At 41.1% G+C, this 11157-nt stretch overlaps 1 long non-coding RNA gene across 1 annotated transcript; it reads right to left on the bottom strand.

Annotated features, from left to right (window-relative positions):
• Nucleotides 1-2572: 2572 nt before the first annotated feature.
• Nucleotides 2573-8180, bottom strand: LOC115608807. The gene is made up of 3 exons (XR_003991654.1): nucleotides 8071-8180; nucleotides 5580-6279; nucleotides 2573-3531 (listed from the first exon to the last, which is right to left on the bottom strand). It is a non-coding gene; the product is annotated as an uncharacterized LOC115608807 (long non-coding RNA).
• Nucleotides 8181-11157: the final 2977 nt, after the last annotated feature.

Genomic DNA, 11157 nt, shown 5'->3' with positions numbered 1-11157 from the left:
GTAAGCATAGATTTTAGTAATTAAACCTTCAATTACTAGAAACAGGACAAAGAAATAAAATTATGAACTGTATTGTGTTCATCATAGGGAGGTTTAAAGTAGAAATCTACCTAACTATTGCCTATTCAACCCTAATAAATACACACTGACCCTCCAGATCTATGACTGTTATTTCCTACGGTTATGTCTGGAAGGAGCCAATATACAAGCCATGCCAGCCTCCTTCACTGAAGAAAAATGTTGGGGTGCTAATCCCCACTTGGTGGAACTAGCTGTTGAGCAGAATTACCAGGATCGCACCCTGTATCACATCTCAAAACGTTCCCAATTTCAGGTCATACCTGCAGTGCATCACATGAACGTGGATGTGTTGTGCCATCCGCACGTGGAGGTGTTTAAAGACCTTGCTGTGCTCTGAAGAAGTTGCTGTTTGATTTACAATTACTGACACTCATATTTTGGCATTCAGGCAGGGAAGCTGTGTGCCTCTGAAGATACTAAAAAGCCAACAAAAGGTAACAGGTACTTGTAGGACCTTGAACCTTAGTGAAAGCTCTACTGGATGCTTATGCTTCACTGTGAGATTTTTTTTGTCACTGGTTGTATGAAATGGCCCCTTCCTTTACTGGGCATTTGGCTTGTCAGCTTGCCCACCAAGTCTGTGGAAGGCAGCTAGTCCCTGAAGGCAATGATGTCCTGCAGGCTGCGGACTGGGTGCCCTTCAATTTGCCTTGCCTTTAATGCAAAAGGTCTAGGGCTAGGGAAAGGAATCAGTTTTGCATTGCTTCAGATATACCTTAGAATTTGATGGTTTCGGGCTGCGGGGTTTGCTGATATCAGTCATTTATGAATTCAAAAACTGAATTCAAGCAGGTGTTCTGGTGTCCTCTGCAGCCTGAAATTGTTCTGCACACTTCTTGGCTGCCTGTCATGGGTATATTAATGTCTTTGTGTCCGCAGTTCAGCTGTGTGTATGTACTGTCCGTAGGCAGATTTAACAGACTGAAAATGGAAAGCAGATTTGCATACAAGCGTTACTTGTAGGCTAATGAATGGCACCTGGGAACATCAATATAATTCTGCTTCTAGCTGTGTTGTGACACCAGAGCCATCTCCTGGGTTATAGCAAAGTTTTTCTAGCTTTATAATGGCAGAAATTAGTTCCTCTGAGCACAGTGAGGAGCATGTATGCATATTTGTGTATCAGGCTCAGCCTCCTGAGGCTAATAAAAGGTACGCTGTGCCGTGTGGTCTCCAGCATGTGCAAGTGCTATTTGGGGGCCTGTGACAGGTGTGACACTTGTGAAATGTCCTGAGTCGGGCTTCCCAAATGTTTCCAAACTGTCTGCACACATCCTGACTAACAATGAAGCTGATTCAAGTTCTTTAGGTCTAAACATCTCATTTAGAGAGCAGATTCGGAAGCTTTCTGTAGAGAATCAGTGACAAATGTGGTGAAACCCATGTCCCTGAGTGCAAGAGCTTCAGCCTGGCAGTCAGGGTGAGCGTGGTCCCATTTCTGCTCTCCTGCACACTGGGGGAAAACATGCAGAATTCATTGTCCCAGGACACAGCTTATCTCCACAGAAAGGGCAAAACCTCAGCATGCATTCAGACTCAGCACTGTAACCGGCATTTACTGAATTGCAGCCACTTTCTGAGTCTCAACACACCATGAAAATCCTCCTTGAATCAAATGCTCCTGGGGGACCAAGAAATTCAAGATGCTCTTCCACCCTGGGCTGGTGCATAACACTAGATCAATACTCAGCATAAAGAGCTTTCTGCTTGTCAATGCAGTATGGGGGTGGCAGTTGGGGGTGGGACACTCATCGTAACAAGCAAAACCAACAGGCAGCATGTAAGGTAGCATCAGAAAATGAAGGTAGCAATAAAAAAGAGGTGGAAGCTGCAGCACTGAATGGGGCATTGTGATGGCTGAATTCAAAAGTGTTTTTCGTCTCAGCTTGAACTTTTTAATTAAGGAATTTCACAGTAATTTTGACTAAGCTTAAAGAGTAATAATTTCAGTGCTCTGGCTCAGTAAATACTTTCTTGCAGTCTCACTAAGCAGCAAAGATCAGAGCCGGAGGAATTCAGTGCATTAACAGCACTTTGTCTCCACCCTGCGCTGTAGGTAAGTGCTGTCCTGTGGCAACCTTCTTGGGGTCAAGTGATTTAGAGAGCTTAGACAAGGCTGGGGTTCAGGATCCTGATATACTCGGGCACAATCCTGAGTAGCAGAGGCTGTGAGGAAATATTTTCTGTCATTTACTAGAGGGGCAGAGGAGGGAAGGGAGGACTCCTGGTAGCTGTAGGCGGGGCAGTAGGCACAGCTAAACTAGAAGGAGGGGAAGGGCTCAGGAATATAATGAGGAGGTGGGGGAAATGACACTGGAATAAAAGGGTGAGTATATGAGATACCCACTCATCCTGGCCTTCCTCTGTTCAAAGCACTCCCTCAAAGGGTGGGTACAAAACTTGAATAGAGGGGATGGATGTCAAAATATTTCCATAAGGAATATAGTGTAATAAATCAGAGAAAAAGGGCAGAATGGAGGCGAGGAGCAAATGGTAGGAGAATTATTTTTATTCTAAGTGAATGATTATGTCTCCTGGGTGATTACACATCAGGATGGCGGTGTGTTGGGGAGGACTATTCAGCTAGGTAGAAAAGAGTGCTCAAATTGCAATCATTGAAATATAGTGCATGCAAGGGTGTAGATATGACAAATAAAAGGGTGTAAAATAGACAAGTAAAAATCTAGCCAGAGTCAATGTGTCTGGGGCACTGTGATCCACAGGAGTTAAGAAAACTATCATACAAGTGTAGGAAGACAGTTTTCAGAGGAAGATGCTTTGAATGCTTGCAGAACATAATCAGAGAGATAGCTGACAGAGAAAATAACAGACTATTAAAAAATAATTTGAACATAAATAACTTGCAAGTACTGGGTCAAATACAAGGTCGATCATTTCTTACAAGTTGTTTACTAAAACGGGGCCTCCAAGCAAAAAATACCTGCTGTACAACACATACCTGTAAAAATCATACCAGTATAGGGCTAGTGAAAGTCAAGGGATACAGTGCCAGTGTACTGTATCCCATTCATTATGTTTTGATGAGCTTAAAGGAGTAAAATGCTTTAGCAGAGGTGTTATGATTCCTGAGGCATTAAGAAAACACCTTGTGCAACATAAGGAGTTCAGAAAAAATCATTGCCATGTTTCCTCGATAGCTCAGCAGCTGTTTTTACTCTTACCAGTGCTTGTAGCTGCCAACTGGCTCCTTTCCTTTTTGACTCAAATAGACAACTTTTAAATCTGAACCAGGTTTAACTTCTATGTATGTGATCCTTGGCACTGAGGGTTGACCAGTATATGCCAATGATGACTACACATGTAAGGCCAGGAGCTTTTTATGTGGCCATGGTATTGCAAGGCACTGCTGCCAATTTTCTGTTTAGCAATTGTTGGATCATCCATCCGCACAGTGACTGGATCAAGACCTTTTGTTCCTGGAATGACGACCTGTAATAATAAAGGTTAAGTTTTAAATTCCTGGTTACAGAAGCAGGAACTTACTTGTTGTTTTTTGTTTTGTTTTGTAAGAATAAGCAGCATTAGTGGGAAAAACATATCATTTCTCCACACTTCACTTAAAAGTCCTGGAAAAAACAGATGAGGATTCCTGCACTGAATCCAACAGTCCTTATTTTGCCTCCAAGAGGTTACTGGGAACTTAGTGCTGGGGAATTTCTGAACTCATCTTTGCTCCATGTGGAGCAAGGTCAGCAATCATTATGGGAACTTTTACCAGCTGTGCTTTCAGATGTTTAAAATCACAGTTTTATTGCTTTATTTATATGCTTGTGTTTTATTTCCGGGTGTTTTATGAGAATGCAGAAGGTTACTTCAGAGCACCTTTTTTCCATGGGTTAAGGGAGACTGTTCTAACACTCACATCATGTGCTGCCCAGGTACCCTCTTGCAAAAGCAATCTTTTGCTACCGTAGAGAGTCACACAGTGCTGATCAGATCATGTGCAGCCTGTTATGTTCACTAATATATGGGAATACAGCAAGGAAAAGAGAATATTGAAGCTTTAGTGGTTTGATATCCTCAACAGTGTAAGAAGTTGGAACAAACTGCAAAAACTCTGAGTTACTCTCCATAGCAGCCTTGCATTCAGAGAGACCCAGGATACAGAGACAGTCCCTGACTCTACACGCTGTTCCCCTCCTTCCACAGACCAGCTTCTGGCCAAAGTTAATGATTCATAAGATTCTGCACTGATTTCACTGTGAGCTTCCACATTTGCATAAGTAAAAGCTTATGCAGCTTCTGTAGGGAGATTCTTAGTGAAATTGCAGTACAAAACGTTGATATTATGTAATTATAGTAGTTCATCCTAACTTAAATGAAATTGTTACTTTAAACTTGCTCTAAGTGGCTCACAATGGAACTTCTGTGTGACACACCTACAAAACAAATGAGTTAATCACAATATGTGTCATTTTTAATTTTTCTCTTTCATTTTTCTTTCAGTCATTCTCTCTTTGTAATTAGCATGAAGACTACCCTTCAGTCAAAACTAGCCACCTGGAAAGTTTCAGCTTGTAATATGCTGCTTTTTTTTTGTGAATTATGAATGTGCAAAAAAGGAGACCTTTCTCCCCACACCCCCTTCCTTGCATAATTCAAATATGAGTGAATGAAGTTTATTCAGGCTTGCAAAAAAAAAAAAAAAAAATCCCATTTCAGCTGATAACAAGCATGAAACATTTCACATGAAGGGGATTTTTCTTTTTTTTAAGAATATTATGAGCATGGGAGAACAGCAGGTTAAGACAGAAGTCTCAGTGCAGCCTTAACTATAACAATTGCTAGCAAGCAAATGCTATATCCAAGCACTAGATCTTGCTTTGTGCTGCCCTGGTGCACCGTAGTGGGAAGAGAATAGAATAATAAAAGCCAGTCCCCTTATGCAAACAGCAGGGCATAGCACTCAGCTGAATACAAGAAGAAGGTGAGCCTGCCTACTGTTCTGGCTTGCTAACCATATTCCCAAGGTCTATGGGTTAGTTGTCACCCCTAGCTCCAGTCAGCTAGCAAAGGTACTTCAAACACTAGCAAGGGGCACATTTTGGTCCTTTCCAGAAAAATATTTTACGAATTCATTGCCTCCAAATATACTCTTCTATTAAATAAGTATTTGAAGGAAGTTCATATAAGCAACATGGTGGCTTAACAGGTCAGAAAGGGAATGGACTAGCTGCTAGATTTTTTCTGATTAACCGTGTATTTTTAAAAACACAGAGTTGTGAAGAAGGTATTATATGCAAGCCCTCACCTTATTGCTTTTCAAGCAAAGCGGGCAGAGATTTTGGCTCGTTCCAGTAACACTTTGAAAATTTACTATTACAGGAATGAAAGATTGTGATCGGGAACACTTTTCTGCATCACGTTTTTATCTTCCTAATATATCACATTTTCTGTTCCTAATACTGCTCTGCTGATAAGTCCAGCTCTCTTTTTCTACCTAGAAAACAGGATTAAAGAAACATTCATTTACTCACCGATAATCAAAACCTGCTCACTACTGTGGCTAAACAGTAGTGAGTACTGCAGTATGAATGTACAGATTCACTTCCATTAGAGGATCAACAGAAAGGATTTGCATGTAGCAAGCGTGGATACAAAAAATCCCCTTCTAGTCTGACACAAGTTGACTGTTGCGAGTTGAGTTTGGCAGTAAGTGACCAGAATTGAGTTGTCAGCATCCTCCTGCATAGTGGAAAAAGTTATTGCTTTCTTGTGCAGATGCAAGAGTTTCTGTGGGAAAACAGAATATAATCATGGTTCTGAATGTCTCTGTGGATTGGTAATGTCTCTAATACATAGATCACTTTTGCAAATTCAGTCCCAGCTGGATGGGAAATTATTGAAAATGGTTGTTGTTTGATTGATATAAAATGAGTTGTCAGCTTGATTCAATGCCTCCAGGGCAGATGTCCACAGCATAATTGGCACCTGTCAGAAGCAAAGGATTCCTTGGTACAGAGTAACAACCACCCAGAATAGTCCTTGCGTTCCAGGGCTCAGAGAAGAATGCAGAAAAAAACAGTTTCCACTTTTGGGCAGGATCTTTTATGTCATAAAGTCAGTAAGAGATTAGACATGACACTTGATGCAAGATTTTCCCTGAAATCCTGGCTAGATGGTATCACTTCTGCTGGTGTTTGGTCAACTTCTGCTGGTGTTTGGTCAACAATTTCCCTAAGAATTAGAAGAAAACACATACATTTGCTTATTTGTTATTATTGTCATTCTAAAGGTATATTTATAAAGAATGATTAATAAAGAAATTGTTACATATTTGCTTATTGTAAGAAACGTGGACAATTTTATTTTCCTATTATTTCTTGAGCAATTCTCCTCACAGCAATAACCTAACCATACAGCTAGGGAAATAAGAGAGTGTCTCCTCAGCCAAAAATAAGGCAAAGAATCAACCAGGACTGATGGTACAGCAGTGTCAGTATTATATTTTTGCTAACAGTAAATAGTGACCTATTGTTTACCACAGACTGGATTAAACTGTTTTTTTTCCTGTAAGTCACCAAATAGCCATCATATGGTTATTACTGCCTGTGACTGAGTGTGGTACAGCTAGCAACAGGCATGAATTCAATTTCCCATCCCCAATCTGTCAAGCTGGCCACCTTCTTCATGGAGCTGGTGCTTTGGGAGGTACCAGCTGAAGGGCTCTCCATTAAAACCCATTTTACTGTCTTCATCTAGCGCATGGCTCAACTTTCCTTCTTTCCTTTAATCTCTGTTTCCTCCTTTAGATTATTTTTCTTTATGCCTCCCCCCCCAACGTACACACACTTTGCCTTTCATCTCTATATGTATGCTATTCCAGCACTTGTCAGCCCCAGCAGGAGGCACATGGTAGAACCAATGTGATATGTTAGGTGGAAGAAAATATTATTATCAGACACCCTTAGAACAATCATTTATTGTCATACTTTAAAGAGGTCTGCTATGTTATTTATTTTATTATTCTGTAGTAGGTACATGTTTTAATTTTACAGGCATTATTAATCACTAAAATATATTACACTTTCAGCCAGGATGTTAACATTTTAAATGCATTCATCTTGCTTCTTTAAACAGAAACAATGGGTCTTCTGCACTGCCCTCCCTCTCCTCTAGTCAATAAATCCTTTCTATTGATTCAGGAAATAACACTAATCCCTGTTTTGTATTTTAAGTTCCACTAGCCACACTCAGCCATATAATTTTGCTTAATAACAAATGGATCTTCTATTTTTGCTGGTTACTACATGTTTGGTTGTCAAACTCAGCTTGAAAGTACTGGGTAGAAGAGCACAAAACCTATAATGGCAGTGAGGCACCACAAGAGATTTCCTAAATGAATGTTACAATAAAATAAAGTAGCTGTAAAAAGTGTGCGTACAAAAAGCAGCTTCATCAGTAGATGAATGGTAAATGAAAAATCCATCAGTGAGTATGGATTCCCTTGAGCCAGCCTGGATCAACAGACAATATGGATTTTTGATAATTCATGGCTTTGCCATTATTTATTCTCTCCTGCAATACCCATTGCAGATTTCAGAGAGATAATTAGAGAATTATCATATTGCTTAACTAAGTAGTGCAAATTGTATTATATTCCATGTATCCCAACCCAGGGCAGTATCATTAGCGTTGTTTAATTGTTACAAATATAGTCATCGCATTTTAATAAATTGCCTTCATTGTCAATATCTACAATCGACTATTTCTCTTCTCTTAATGTTCATGGACAGGTTAGTTACCAGGTAATCTTACAGTTAATATATACCACAATAAGGCAAAAATGTAAGAAAATGCAAAGGTCAAAACCATGTTTCTATTATGAAAAAAATGAATGATAATGACATAATTTTTTCAGCTCATCAGGTTCTTTGCTAAGTGCCTCTGTTATTGCCAGATCAGTAGTGTATAACAAAGAAGTGCTTTCTGTAGGCTGCTTCATTAGCCTGCCCTGTAGGACCTCACCTCAGACCTTTCACTAATCTGTTGGCCAGCTCAATAGCCTTGTTAGTTCTATTCACTTCTTCCTGGCAGCGGATTTTCTCAGCTGTAGCTCTCTCAAAGGCAGTGGTTAAGGCAGCCAGGATTGTGTCTAGTTCCTTCAAATAAAAACAGTAAGAAACAACTTTGGACATTGTAAGAACACATAAAAATATTTCTGCTGTCCCATTTTATATTTCTGAAAGTTAAATTACACAGTGCAAGAATGGTGTAAACATTAACCACACTCAGAATTTTGTCTAGGTCATGCTCCAAAGGTGGATTCAGGAAAACCTGGGGAAAAATGTGGCTGGTCATCTGATTCCCCCTACTTGTTCAGAACAGGCTTCAAAATGAAATTACGAACTTGATCTTATATCAGTAAAAAATGTCACCTTTTTCCTGAGGATTCTGAAATGAAGTGCAATAATAGAATGTATTTCTTGTTACAGATACATATCCTCTACAGGAGATAAAAAACTTGAAAAGACAGCTGTTTGGAAACAAAAAAGAACAGAAAGGTGTAAAGGTAGTAGATAAAATACTTGAAGATACACAAGTCAGTGTTCTTTGCTGACTTTCAGCTAGACTATGCTTCCCAATGCACAAACCGTTTCTGAAAATGAAGCCTGAAATGCCCCACCATTAGTTCTGGGGCAAGCAGCTCCGTGTCTGGTCTATCAAAGCATTTAAGCACACAAACAGTCCCACTGGGTCAAAGCCTTAGTTATTCCCAGAGGGAGGAGCGAAAGATAATTCAGCATGGATGACTGAGCATGAGGACAACGCAAGAACGACACACAGCTCAGGAGAGTCACAGGCAAAGCACCCAAACGACTCTGAGTGCAGAAGCTGAACTGGCTGGGGAGCTGATAAATGAAAGTTCAGAAAGGTGCTGCAAGACCCCAACATGACGAGACACTTGAGAAGGGGTAGTGTTGAGTGCATACGGACAGAGCAAGTGGCTGGAGCCTGGGGCTGCCTGGGCAGCCAGCAAAACACATGTGAAAGAGGTGAAATTCCCTCCAGCAGCAAACTCAGCCTGGCAAATAGGTACCCACGCAGCTTGACAGAACTCAGTGGTATTCCCCAGGGAAAGTCAGAGCTGAAAGTCATGGCTTTTGGGAGTGGGCTGTGTTTTCTCCCAGCTGTGCTGCTGACAAGCTCTGTGCACCTTGGGGACAACTGAGACCAAGGGATGACATTGCTGGGAACCTCCCTAGGGTAAGGCTGAATGAGCTTCTCAAAGCATCCTGTTTCTTCCTGCCTTGAGGACAGCATGAAGCAGTACCTGTGTGCAGCACAGACATAAAAAGGAACTGGGTGATGGGGCAGATAGATGTTTTATTGGGAAGGTTTGAAAAAACAGAGTAAACTACAGAACAAAAGTTTCTAAATGGTGCCCAAAGATACCATATGAAGAAAGGCCCAGCAGGAGTTTTGCAGGCCCCACACAGCCTGCAGGTATTCGGGAGTGAGCAGAATGGGGGGACACATTACCTCCTGCCTTCGTGTCCCTCCTTGCAAGATGAGAGCAGGCAGTGCCTGTGTTAGAAACCTGTCCTGTCAGCAAGGCTGAGCGAAGCACGCCAAACAAATCCTGGCTCTCCAGCCTGCACAGGGGAGATCCAGACACTGAATGGGAACCCACCATCTGTGAAGACAAGCATCCGCTGTGGTCCCAAGGCACATCATGTGGCTGCAGAGGCTGGGGATGGGGCCCAATAATTTACCTGAAACTCAAAAATATTAGTGAGTGATAAATTATACTGGCAAATAGCTTTGCTTTATACAGTGAATTATGTTGGAAATATGTCAGACAGAGAAAGATATTCTAAATAATTGAATTTTAGAGGCCTCTAAAATGACTAAAGAAAGCTTTTTAAATACATGTGGTGGTCCTGATTTTAAAGCACAGGTCCTTAGGCCAACCAGGATTCCAGCTTTCCCTGAGACTTCTGTCTCCCACTGCAGTGGGCTCCTGCAAAGCTTGTTGCTCGATATCTATATACATTGCCTATACACAGATGACAGCTGACAAATGGATAGCAATAGGTCTGCAACTGAGATTAAGGACCAGCACTTAGGCACTGAATCTAAGGGGACAGAGAGAGAAAAAAGCAGAAAAGCTACCTGCTGTGCTGACCGTGGATGCTGCAGCTCTCATGTTGGGGAGCAGAACTTGCTTGAAGCTGTTTCTAGCAGGTTCTTCAGGAACTAGGAATGATTTTTTACTGCAGTTTTGGCTCTACTGAATCAGGCTGAAACACATTGAGCTCTACCCTGCCTTCATAAGATAAGAGTCAATGTTTGGCAAATCTTCTTGTAAAATAATAAAATAAAAAGGAGGTATCTGAAGTGAATATATAAGTGAACAACAGAGGCATAGAAGAGAGATATATATATATGTGATTAAACAATGGAAGAACCATTCCAGTTCATGTCGGTCAAACCCAGGACCCATGAAAGGTGCCAGAGGCAGTGAAAGTGGTGGTGTGTGGATGGACAGGAGCCACATGAAGAACTGGAATTTGCCAGCTCCTCCACAGATCTTTTCAAGGTTTTGTCATATGAAATATTGCATGCCAGGAAAGGTACATAGCTCACTGTTGGGTACCACTTCTTCCCTGTCATCTACCTCACTGCAATATGAGCACCCCTTCTCAGTATCCCTACTCAGCTGGCAAGTTATCTGTGGTGTGGAACAGATCTGGGCAAGGACAGAGAGGCCAAACTGCAGGTGAGGAGTGAAGCTGCACAGCACTACTCCCTATTCAAATGGAAGGCCAGAACAATCAGGCCCTTAATGTGTTACAATTCATTTGACTATTCCCATTTTTGACTTTCTGTAAATAATGTGCTAAATGGATAAAAGAAGATACCATTTTTCCTCCTTTCCCGAGTTACTGATAACAAGACAAGTTCCTTCCCTTACAGTTTGTGCATATAAATGTGATTAATGTAAAAAAAAAAAAAAATTAAAGTGCCAAAATCTCTTTCTCTCTCTCTCTTTTTTTTAAAGCATTGCCCTTTTCAAAACAAGGGGAAATTCAGTATAGTTTCAGTGCCACA

This window comes from Strigops habroptila, chromosome 5, assembly GCF_004027225.2.
Source record: "Strigops habroptila isolate Jane chromosome 5, bStrHab1.2.pri, whole genome shotgun sequence".
Lineage (NCBI taxonomy): Eukaryota > Metazoa > Chordata > Aves > Psittaciformes > Psittacidae > Strigops > Strigops habroptila.
Note: the sequence above shows the minus strand (reverse complement) of the source record. Positions and strands in the feature narration are given on the sequence as shown.